This window comes from Dreissena polymorpha, chromosome 4 (assembly GCF_020536995.1).
Source record: "Dreissena polymorpha isolate Duluth1 chromosome 4, UMN_Dpol_1.0, whole genome shotgun sequence".
NCBI classification, from domain to species: domain Eukaryota; kingdom Metazoa; phylum Mollusca; class Bivalvia; order Myida; family Dreissenidae; genus Dreissena; species Dreissena polymorpha.
Window position 1 is genome coordinate 89,353,123 of NC_068358.1, and position 12,792 is coordinate 89,365,914.

The following is a 12,792-nucleotide window of genomic DNA, read 5'->3' on the forward strand; positions in this document are numbered from 1 at the left end:
TCCTTTGGGTTCATGCAGTGTATTCTATATTATTTATTATTTATAATATATTAAATACCTCAAAAGCAGTGCTACGGGAACGCCAGTGGTGTTGCATTTAACATTATCACCATGGAAAGACCCAACCAAACCGGATGTGCTTTTATATTTCTTGGATGCAGTTAATGTTCCCAAAGGACCACATTTTCAGATTTTATTATGTACTGGTGGCGTGGGGTCTATCTACCCATGAATTTCAGGAACAGAACAGAAAATTTATTACGACTTGTATTATATACATACAATTACACACACAAAAATCAATAAACAAGCACAAAATCAAATCACACCAAGCACAGAAAAGCAGACATTTAATGCTTCTTGTATCAAACTATACTTATAAATTTAAACAAGAAATGTGTTTGTTAGAAACACCATGTCCCCTACTGCGCCGCTTTGAAGCTAAATCTTTGACCTTGAAGGATGACCTTGACCTTTCACCACTCAAAATGTGCAGGTCCATGAGATACACATGCATGCCAAGAATGAAGTTGCTATCTTCAATCTTGCAAAAGTAATTGCAAATGTTAAAGTTGGGGCAAACAAACAAACAAACAAATAAACCAACATACAGGGCAAAAACAATATGTCCCCCACTATAGCACTATAACTGTGCTTGCCCTGAAAATGATAACATTTTTACTTATTAAATATAACTAGAATTTTGACATGGACAATTATGCTTGGACAGAGACAAATACACTATATATACAGTAGACAAAATGAAAAATGGCTTAACTGTTTGCAGTCAGAAGTCCTACCATAATGATCATCTTTACATTCAGCTGTGAAAGTTGAAGCAAAATTTGTCAAGCAGAGGAGTTGAACACACACAATTTTGTAATAATAAATTCAAAAGTGAAAAAAAAGACAAAGGACCATAATCCTGCCAGAAATAATTCTAGGCAATATTCATTTCTTGGAGATCCAATGTAACAGTTTAGTAGAGATGCACCCAGTCGTTAAAGAGGATTTTAAAACATGAAATCTTTAAACTTTGTATTCCATTGTGGAAAAAAAATTGCTATCTTGAATTGCCAATTACAAAACCATCCAGCAAGCTATTAAAACAGTCAGTTGCAGACCATTTGAATGACTTAAAATTGTCAAAACTTTGGCAAAGACACAAACTGGTATTACTTTTTCCTTCAACAGTACAGCCAAGTTACCATTACCGGATCAGTAGCGTAATTAAGTTGTGCTGGTGAAAAACAATGAACGGTTTGAGACTTCTTTAACACCAGTTTGATTAAAAATTACCGTTGCTAACTGATTCAGCACATTGTCTTATTTTTACACGCAGACAAAATCTTAAACATGAATCAAAACTGAAATGGACTTTTGCATGCCGAAAGACTACTAAATGGCCTTTAAAATAATGGGTAAACTTCTTACTTTCCAACAGAGTTATAGCAAGTGGCCACAATAAATGTTCAACCTCGATTTGGAAACGAGACAGAAGTCAACAAAGTCGTATATACATGTCAGCAAAACATACCGAAATGTTTGACAAAGAGACGCTCCAATTACGACTCAATCAATGCGTTTAAATAATAGGCCTTGAAGATGCTATGTGCAAAATATCATCTAACAATTTCAACTATTTATCGTAAAACGCAGTCTTGAACATCAAAGTGATCCGCTATGCGTAATGATCCGGTAATGGCGCTGGGCGCCGCCATCTTGTTTATGTTGAAAGTTTAATGTACGGCGCCGATAACGTTGAACGCTTATTGAGCGCGCCGAAAAATACGCGGTCCGATTTTTTTCGAATTTTGGGCTCAAAAAAGATTAGGACCGGCGGCAAAAAATTAGGTAGGGTCGGGCCACCGGAAACAAACAACTTTTTTTGTTACGCCTTACACTGCTTGGCGTCTCCGTTATTTTAACAACTGATTTTCAAAACAATTTAAGATTTCATATCTGCATTAAAGTAAACTATAACGTATATGTAGACGTAAAATTAAATAACTTGTTCTTCTGTAACTAAATCTACCTGCACAAGTCCAACAAGGAAGCCATTAACCCATTTATGCCTAGCGTCTAGAAGAAAAGGCCTTGGCAAACAGCGTAGACCCAGATGAGACACCGCATGAAGCGGCGTCTCATCAGGGTCTGTGCTGTTTGCTTAAAGTAATATTTGTAAGAAATATTCCTTAAATATAAAAATAAATATACTTGACATCTAATTTAAGAAATGATCCAATTTAGAAGGATGGGAGTGTCCACTGGGCATAAATGGGTTAATTAAAGCTGTAGGTTGCTACTGCGATTCGGTATAGGACGGTGAAGCTTGTCACGCCTGTACATATGATGTCTAAACAGCCAGCGATATTTAAGTGATATTATGGTCATCTAACGGTTTATAGGTGTCTATCGCAACAGTTGTTTAATTTTTGGTAATTTGGAGAGTTTTGTTGTTGTCGTCTTAATTTGTAAAACTACGAAGATGGCGTATATAATGTATAAAATACGCAAGACATGTATGCGTGGCAGAATAGCTAAGTTGGTTAATGCGTATTTTACTTCGGGATTCCGGGGTTCACTGGTTCGAGTCCTGCTGCGGGCTACTTATTTTATACTTTTTTAAATTTTATTTTGATTTTTTTTCTGGAGCTTTTAAAATTTAATGTTTACATTTATTAATATAAAGCATTTAATGACAAACTTCAAAACATGCCAAAATCTGTGAAAAGGCCCCTTTAATGGATGTATCAATGAAACTTGTTATACAAATGATACACAAATACTTAGTACTCCAATACATGTTCTTCATTACGTAAACAAATTTATGTCTGATTTGTATTCCGAAACTTTTAATGCCCAGAAGCGAAACATAATTAATTACATTTGAAACATTTGGTACAGATTTCAGCTGATTTGGATTTCACCGGCTTTCGCTAGTTAATGAAACATTTGGTATAGATCTCAGCTGATTTGGATTTCACCGGCTTCCGCTAGTATATTATTTAAATTGGTGTCCAGCAAAACGTCCATGACAGTTTAAATCCCACTTGTGAGTTAACTAGAGCATCTGTGAGTATTGTCTACTGTGTGACGTTTTGCACGTAAGTATGATTGCTTTTTTGTCACAAATGCATTTGAAAATGAATTTATTATAGTATCGACAATAGCTATTGGATATGCCTTTGCAATTGAAATAGCAGTATAGGTATTTATTAGAAGCATCAAGCGTTGGTTTTGAATTTCAGTTTTATAGATATAGTTTCAAAATTATTGTGTGAACTTGTTTGGAAAAGCATACAAATTTATTGAATGAACGAAAAAAATAATTATGAAATCAAAGTTATTTAATTCCTGCCCAAAGTATTCTAATGTGTAGGTACCTCAAATACTGTTCAAGTTTATTCACCTTTTATAGCTGCGTTAAAAACGGTATATACGGAATGTGATTAGGAAATGACTTTTTATAGATAAGCTTCTTTGTACTTGTTTGACTCAAACAACTCCATTTAAAATTCCTATAAAACCTATTAACGGTTACTATTATTTATCAAGCGATAGTTAGTAAGAAAATGTAATAAAGTATGTTAAATATATATTAATTTTAACATAACGTCCAGTTACTGAAGAATTGCTTTAAAGTTTGTGATAAATACTCTCAGAATGATGATGTATATATACATCTTGCATTCTACGCTGATACTGATGATAAGATGATATTAATATTATGGCGGTTTAGAAATTTATTTTGATAAAATCATGATTACAACGACTTTGGAAATAATGACGGCGATGGTAGGGCGGTGTTGTTGATGATAATAAAAGAACATGATGGTGAGGATGATGTTTTGTTGTTGATGATGTTTTGTTGTTGATGATATTGATTATGTTTTGTTGTTGATGATATTGATGATGTTTTGCAGCTGATTATGGTATATGCGAGAAAGATTAGGATAAGGATAAAGATAAAAAGGAATTCATTGAAAATGATTATGTACCACTTTTATGTTATAAATGAAAACGAAAAATATATAACACATTGAACTGAAATCAATACCAGAGTCTTATCGACAGCAAAAAGCGTTCCGAATGTAGCAAAGATGCTTTGGATTATAACACCATTAATTGACTGAAACCAAGGTGTGGTGCAACAGAACACAATTCATTTGTGGTTTGTTGTTGTTTTGTTGTTACATAATAACAACACTCATTAATCAAAGTACTGACAGTACTGATGTGAAGATGCTTTTGAAGAGGATTGATAGCATCAATTAAAGTTTATCTACATCACCACAATTGTGTACTTTTTATTGCTTGTCATTTATCCGCATCCTTAATTTAAGATTTTGTATAGCTGCAGAAAACATGTATATAGAGACAATCCACAGTTCTTTGTTAAACTTTATGAAGAACAATAGGCTTTTTAGCATATTTTTTTCGTACCCAAAATGTTTGTACCCGAATATTGTTCGTACCCAACATTTTCGCATCTACATTTTTCACATATGGGTACGAAAAATAAATGTGGGTACGAAAATTTCGGGTACGAAAAAAATGTGGGTACAACAATTTTGGGTACGAAATAAAATTTGGATACGAATATTTTGGGTACGAAAAAAATATGCCAAAAATGTGGGTAGGAAAAAAATTTAGAAAAATGGTACGAAAAACAAATGGGTACGAACAACTTGAGTACGAAATAAATGTGGGTGCGATTTTTTTTTTTTTATGAAAGATGGGGTACCTATAAGTATACCGGGGTACCCAAAATGATAATTTGAAAATCGGCGTACGGTGAAGTATACTTCAAAGTACCCAGTGTACGGGGAAGAAGTACCCGTGGGGAACTTGACCCATTCAGCCTAGGTACCGGTACATAGATTGTAAGAGATAACAAATTAGCGTACGCAAAAAATTGAGTAGGAAATAAAATTTGGGTACGAACAAAAAATTGGGTACGAACAAAAAATTGGGTACGAAAAAAAGCTGGGAGCGGAAAGTTTTGGGTACGACACAAAAATTGGGTGTCTGGTTCCTGTCCCGAACCTCTCGATAAATTTGAAAAATGACGGGAACCAAGCTGCCTTTACCTTTATCAATGATAATCAGCGAGGTATGCCGATTGAGAACATTTAGCTAACTCAATCGGACTTGCTCGGTCTTTTACATAGGTCGCCATTGTGAAGATTTTTTTTCACGGTATGATAACTTCGACGAGTGGCAAATCGGAAAATCTTTAGGAGTCTGGAGATGCCATTTCATATATAGGATTTCTTAGAAAGCTTCATATTTCTACTGTTGCAAACTATTGAGAATTTTCCGTGCCCAGCCCGGGTCTAAACTCAGGTAGTTGACATAAGATTTTCTGTTTGTAACCGTACACATAAGATTGTCTGTTTGTAACAATAAGTGCAATAAGATTATATCAAATCTATATTGCAGTATTGTACCTAATGTTGTCCAAGTTGTTGTTGACAGACTCAACTAAGGCATGAACGGTTTTCGATTCACTTGATCTGCTGATCCCATGCGTGTCAGCAAATTCTGAGTAAAATGCGCCTCTAGCCAGGAATCTCAGGCTGACGAGGATCTGCAGCAAAAAAGTTTCAAACATTCATAAATAAAATTTGGTGACATGTACCTGAAATATTATTTAAAATCAAAAGACCCATTTAAAAAACAAAAAACGATCAAGTTGGCCCTAGTCGTTTTACTCCACTGACTCCACTCTTCAATTGAAAAGTTCAGTAGAAATGAAAAAATGATGATGATGAAAAATCCGTGAGTAATTAATAAATTTCTACATACTACTAAAACGATACGTTCAAACTTACGTGACCTAGATCGTATTGACTTCATATTGTAGGTTAACAAACTTGACATTCCCCTAATTTCGCCTCCAATTAATCCATACATTGAATGAGTCGAATTACAATTCAATCGTTGTTCGATTTGCCTATTCATGCCTGGCAATCCAACGGTACTGTATCATAAAATTTCACTTTTGTATCCGTGTTTACTTGTTTACATGAGAACAAATTTAGACCGGATGTAAGAAAACAGCACCCTACTGGGGTTTCCTGTACTTGATAACGGTCGTAATGCACGTACTGTGTGTGTCAATTTCTCCGAGCCAATATAGAGTAGTAAATTAGCAGCAATATCAGCAGTAGCAAATGCATGTCGATTGCAATAATCTTACCTTGGTCTCCGGCGAAATGGTTTTTCCGCCCCGTTCAGATCTGACAAGATCCTGCCCCAAAAGCTCAACCAGTTGTTGCGCGGTTGTTAGGTTCACCCGATACCGACTAACAAAGTATATCGTGAACCCCGGCAACCTCCAAACGGGACCGGAACTCCCGCTCTCTCCTTCTCTGGTTATTTGCCATCATCAACAAAAACATCTCGGCCATATTGTTTTTTTTAACGCTCTGCGACTGCGTTTGTGTCATCGCATTTTTTTTATAGCAAAATATCGCAAAAATAGGTGCTCTTGCGATGTGCGATTTTTGATGAAACGCAAAATAGCCTTAATATTGGCGATGTGCGAATATCGCAACCGAACCGGCGATGCGATATTTGATGAAACGCAAATTGCGATCAGATAAGCGATGTGCGATATTTTAGCAGTAAAATTGCGATGCGATCGTTGATGAAACGGGGCCCTGCTTTGCTGAAGCAGCATCGTTAAAAGCAGCATCGTCAAATATTAACGGTCATCATTTGGTGCAGCGTCGATTCAATAACAGACTGCTCCATCAATACATGTGTGCATTTACCTTTTTCATTCTCATTGTTAACAGTAAACAGTGTATGCTTTTACCGATGCAATTGAGACAAATCGGTGAACAATCTGTGAGATATTTCGCATATAAAAGGGTGACGGACGCGTTCTAAAAGGGCGACGGTCGTGTTTAAAGGGCGACGGTCGTGTTCAAAGGGCAAGATATCGCATATAAAAGAACGACGGTCGCTTTCATAAAGGGCGACGGTCGTGTTCAAAGAGCGACGGTCGTGTTCAAATGGCGAGATATCGCATATACAAGGGCGACAGTCGCATATATAAGGTCGATACGTCGTGTTAAATATATCGTGCGTCGCCGCGATTGACGCGCAAAATATCATGCGTCGCCGCGACTGTCGCGCAAAATATCGTGTATCGTGTGTCGCCCTTGGTCAAAGAAGGGCCAGATTATAAATCGCAATATCCGGATTCCGTACTTAAGTTCGCTAAAGTATACACGCATTGAATGCCCTCGACATTTTCTGCACATGAGTTGTTTTACTCGTAAACTATTATACGAAAAAGAATATCTAATTAAAGAAGAGGATTACAAGTTTTGTTAATCAATATTTTTTTGCACATGAGTTGTTTTACTCGTAAACTAAAATACGAAAAAGAATATCTAATTAAAGAAGAGGATTACACGTTTTATTAATCAATAAATACTGTCAATATATAGGATTATTTTTTTAACTCGAATGCAATGCTGTTTTGCGTTTCGTTCTTACGGTAAATGTATCCAGTTTGATTCGGATACAACCAGTATTATTGTGCGACGATGCTTGCTTAAGTTCAGATTCTGGTCCACGTACAGCTAGTCTACATGAAGAATGTACTCTTTTATTGTCCTTGACAGGCAGCGATCGTTTAAGTGCAAACGGATTAGATTGACGAGATAAATAGCATAGTCGGACGTCAAATAATGAAATCGACTGCATAAAATTACCTCATTCTGTTGTACGCATGATTTTGATAGTACTGTTGAACAGGGGCCTATACATTTTGTTTGTATAGGTCCCTGTGTTGAACAATTTCAAATACCAACTCGTTTACCTATCTAGCTCAGCAATAGTGACGCGTCTTTTGTACAAAGGGTTTATTTATTGTTTTGTCCCATTTTGGTTAATTAATACTAATACTAGTAGATATCATCAAGCTGCGCTTGTGAATTCTGTTGAATGTTCGTGTATAGTACACTTTCTTAAGTAAATAAAATATTGTGTATTCATTTATTATCAGTCGTTTCTAGAAACTCATTTAAACTCATATAATCAAATATGTGAGTTATGTATAGGATAATCAAACAGTGCGTGGCTCCATATATCATATCTATCATTTTATGATCAACATCAGTTTTCATCAATTTTACCCATAAAGCATAACGGCATCTAACGAACGTTGGTAACCAATGAGAGCACGCCGTAATATGGCTCATTGGGTCATTGTCAACCTGAAATGGCTTGAAGTCACCCGGGGCTGACAAGAGGCCGATTCATCACTTCAAGCCGATTCTAGTCACCCGGTCGGTTTGAGTTCACCCCAGGGTGACATGAATCGGCTTGAAGTCACCCTAAGGTGACAAGAATCGGCTTCTAGTCACCCCGGGTGACTTCAAACCTTTTCAGGTCGACAACGACCCAATGCGCTATGCTAATTGGGTCATTGTCGACCTGAAATGGCTTGTAGTCACCTAGGGGTGACTAGAAGCCGATTCATTCGACCCTGTGGTGACTTCAAGCCGATTCTAGTCACCCGGTTGGCTTGAAGTCACCCCAGGGTGACATGAATCGGCTTGAAGTCACCCCAGGGTGACATGAATCGGCTTCTAGTCTTCAAGCCATTTCAGGTCGACAATAACCCAATGAGCCGTAATATGTCTTTCTATTAAGTTTTTTTTTTATATAATTGCATGCACAAAAACATGGCAAAATTCAGTAATATGGTTGAACGTATTTCTAAATCCAATTGACAATTGTTGAAGATATTTTCATTGTCAAACCATTTATTAAAGTGATATTATGGGCATTTTTCATTGTTGAATTGAGCTGAAAAGAATTAACAGGTCAAAAGAGTAAGTTAAAATGTGGTTACTGACCAATTATCTGCAACTCATCTTGCTACCAGTTGTTTATAAAAATATATTTTATATTATATATCTTACGTGACCCACTCAGTCCTGTAAGCCGAAATGATCCGTAAACCAAAATGGTGTCTTTGTGTCGTGTAAACGAATCTGCACTAAAACTTAATTAAGGTTCACGTTGTACATGCGTGATCAGTTGTCCAACGAAAGTACGGTTGATATTCAAATGCATTATTTGTCTCTTTCCGGGATATTGTTTTAGTATGTTGATGTTGCATTAACAAATATAAGTGTATATGAAGTGAAAACACCAAAAATAAACAACGGTTGCGTTAGACACCTATAAACTGTTAGATGACCATAATATCACTTTAACAAGTACACGTACCTTTTCACCCATACAGAGCAAACGTAACGGTTCACTGACTTTAGTACCGCCACCCGGTTGTAAAAACATAGGTGTAATAGACAATCCCAGAATCGATAAATTTACCGCCGCCATATTGGCTATCACGTTACCCACTACTGAAAACGGTACTGAAGAATTTGGCAGATTACAGCGTAATCATAGTGTACACCCGCTTTATTCCAATAAACAGTACTTAATGACTTCGCACAGTAGGATTGAAAACAATTGAAACATGAAACTAAGTGTCGATTTGTTCAACATCGTTAATCAATATAAGTTAAATAAGAAATATACACGATAGATTTATAAAATATGTGTCTCTGCAACAATATTCAGTGACAACACGTGATGTTTAATGCCAAGTTTGCTTTTTTAAGCATACCTTGTGTTTTGTAGATTTCCTAAACTTGGGTCTTTATTTAATTTTCGTAATAAAGTCTAAATTCACGATAAAAAAAATAAAAACACGAAAAAATAGATGATTTTGCTTCGTTTATAACGGATGATTAATTTCAGTGAGATCAAGGTCTTGAAAAAACCCACATCGGCGATAAAAGAGCGAACGAATCCGTTAAATGGGAGGCGATGTCCCAAGTGTGGATTAAAAGCGTTTATGGGTATGCCCGTGACACCACATGTCACAAAATGGTTTCTGCACTCAAAGCCATGTATTCATCAGTCAAATCAGCCCTCAGGCTAAACAATAACATATCCGAATACATCAATTCATTCTCTGGTGTTAAACAAGGCGACCCGTGCTCAAGCATTCTATTCATGATGTTCGTCAATGACATTATTGAAAATATTATTTCTAATATTGAAGGAATCATTTCGATCAACGATATAAAATTCTTTTTATTGTCTTTTTTTATTGATTTTCAACAAACATCTCTATTACAACATGAATACACATATAAAGCAACAAAACATTTTGGTCTCTTACATATACTAAAGTATCATATGCATTGACTATGTCTGCACTTATACGTGTTTTATGGATATACTAAGAGAAAAACACACACACTTTATTTGTTTATGTATGAATATGGTATTGCTTAACATTGTTACCAGAAAAATTTTGTTGAGACGATGCTATGTTATTTTCTAAAGAGTGAAAAGGAGAGGGGAAAAGCTAGATTTGATAATAAGAGAGTTGTAACATTGATTAATAAATTTAATATAAAAAATAATAAAGTGAAAAATAATAAAAAATATATCAAACAAAAATCAAAAGGCCCGCAATATTTGACATATTTCACAAAATTTGACACAAATAAAGAGAAACATTTAGCGGTTTAAAAAAAAAGATTAAAAAGAAACATCCTAAAGTGTCGGGGATGTAGGCAAGATTCTTAATGAGCCATTTTCTATTATGTTGATCAATTTTGCCTCTTTCGAAGGCAATTTGCTTTTCTAATATAATTTTCATTCCTAGAGCATTGTTGAAGGTCTCAATATTTGGCTTTTCGGCTTTTGATTTGGTATTGAATATGTAAGATTTCATAAGGATAATTATAAAGTTAATCACTTGATTATGAGTGCCTCCTTTTTTAGTTCCAAAAATAATATCAATTACATTCAGTTCTATGTGTAATTGTTTTCTATTTAATAACAATGTCAGCTCCTGCCATATGGGTTGTACAGAATTACATTCATATAAAACGTGTATAATTGTTTCCTTACAACTTGCGCAAAAAGTGCACAGACTTGAAGATGTTAGATTACATTTATACCAATATGAATTAGTTGGTAGTATGCACTGTAGAATATTATATTGAAAATTGCGTAAAGTGTTATCTATGGTGGCTTTAAATGGTGTTAAATAAGCATGTTTCCAGTCGATACTTTGTTCAAAGGGGGACATTATGTCTTCCTATTTCTTTTCTTGTTTAATTTTATTTTCTTCTAAAGTTTGTTGTAGATTATATAAATATTTACATACTGTTTTTGATTTTTGTACTTTTTCAAGTAATGTGTTATGATTGAAATTGACAAAATCCATTTGAGATAGTTTTTGTTTGTAAGCTATTGGGATACTTTTGATTAGTGTGTAATATTTAAGATAATCTGTTGAGGGTAATTCATAAAGGGTTTTAAAAGCTTCAAATGTATAATAGGTTTTTGACCTAAAGTCGTATATGTGTTCGATGAATTTTATACCCTTATTAAACCAGTTTAGGTAGAAGAAGGTATGTTGGTTATTTTTTCTATCCTCGAGTTATTCCATATAATCGTTTTATTTACATGCCCTTCTTTTTCTTTCGATTTAATCTTGCTCTAAGAGATAATGACATCTCTGAGGAATATATTTTTAAAATTGGAAACAATATGTTTTTCATTAAATGCACATTCAAATACAAGATTTACACCATATTTATTAAGTTCATTCTGATAGAAAAATTTCCACTGCCCTTTATTGTTTATGTCTGTTAATCTTTTGACCCAACTGACCTTATTAGCATGTATTAGAGCAGTAATATCGGTGAGTTTCAGCCCTCCTTGATCTATTGATTTAACTAGGGTTGTTCTTTTTATTTTTTCAGGTTTGCAATCCCATACAAATTGGAATATAGATTTATTAATTGTTTGTAATATTTCATGATTAGGGGTTGGGAGTGCTGACAATTTGTACATAGTCTTTGGCAGGGCAAAAGTTTTAACCACAGTGGCTTTTTCAAGGAGTGTTAATTTTCAGTGTTGCCACTGTTTTAAGCAATTTATAAAGGTAAGTTATTTTGGGTGCAAGTTTTTGTCTATATTTAGATGTTCATCATTGTTGAAATAAAAACCCAGTGTTTTAGCTTCTTCAGAGGTCCAAAAAAAATATTTGTATTTGTTAAATATAATTTGTTTGTTTTTAAGTTAACCAACGCGACAGACAGACAGACAGACAGACAGACAGACAGACAGACAGACAGACAGACAGACAGACAGACAGACAGACAATCAGACAGACAGTTTATTCAGACTGATACAAAAGTGCATCGTCTTCATACCCTATATGGTGAAACATTAGAAATTGTCACACCATTCAAATACTTAGGTGTAACCTTATTTAAAAACGGAAATTGGTATAAATGGTGACGGGGTTTACGAAAAAACTGGTAAGATTACATCAGATTTTTTGCAAACGTCTGAAATTTTGGTAATACAAAAAGGGGCATTCTGGGTGTCCGACAAATAATCCTTTTAACAAATATTTTGCTTAAAGCGGGTGTCCGTCACATTTGAGGGTCACAAACTGTAAGCAAATACGGTATCTGTGAACGCTTTATTATTTGACCGATTTCGATTTATGATTGTCCATAAGCGAACAGATATTTAAAACATGTTTCCTAAGATTTGTTCGCTATTTGAGTATGTGCATAAACTTGTACCGAACATATACAGATTTTGTTTGCATTGTCTTTTCCAAACGAGAAAAACATACCCCGGTACATACAAACGATCTTACAAAACTTAATCGTTCGCCGTTTATTCGCTGTTTGTCATCAAATTGTAAAATGACGAAAA

General features: G+C 35.0%; 1 protein-coding gene across 1 annotated transcript in view; it reads left to right on the forward strand.

Moving 5' to 3' along the window:
* Window positions 1-3,051: 3,051 nt before the first annotated feature.
* Window positions 3,052-12,792, forward strand: part of LOC127880076 (prestin-like) — a 29,584-nt gene continuing 19,843 nt past the window's right edge. The window contains exon 1 of the mRNA XM_052427305.1: window positions 3,052-3,107. The gene's annotated coding sequence lies outside the window, so the exon portion shown is untranslated. The remainder of the gene's footprint in view (window positions 3,108-12,792) is intronic.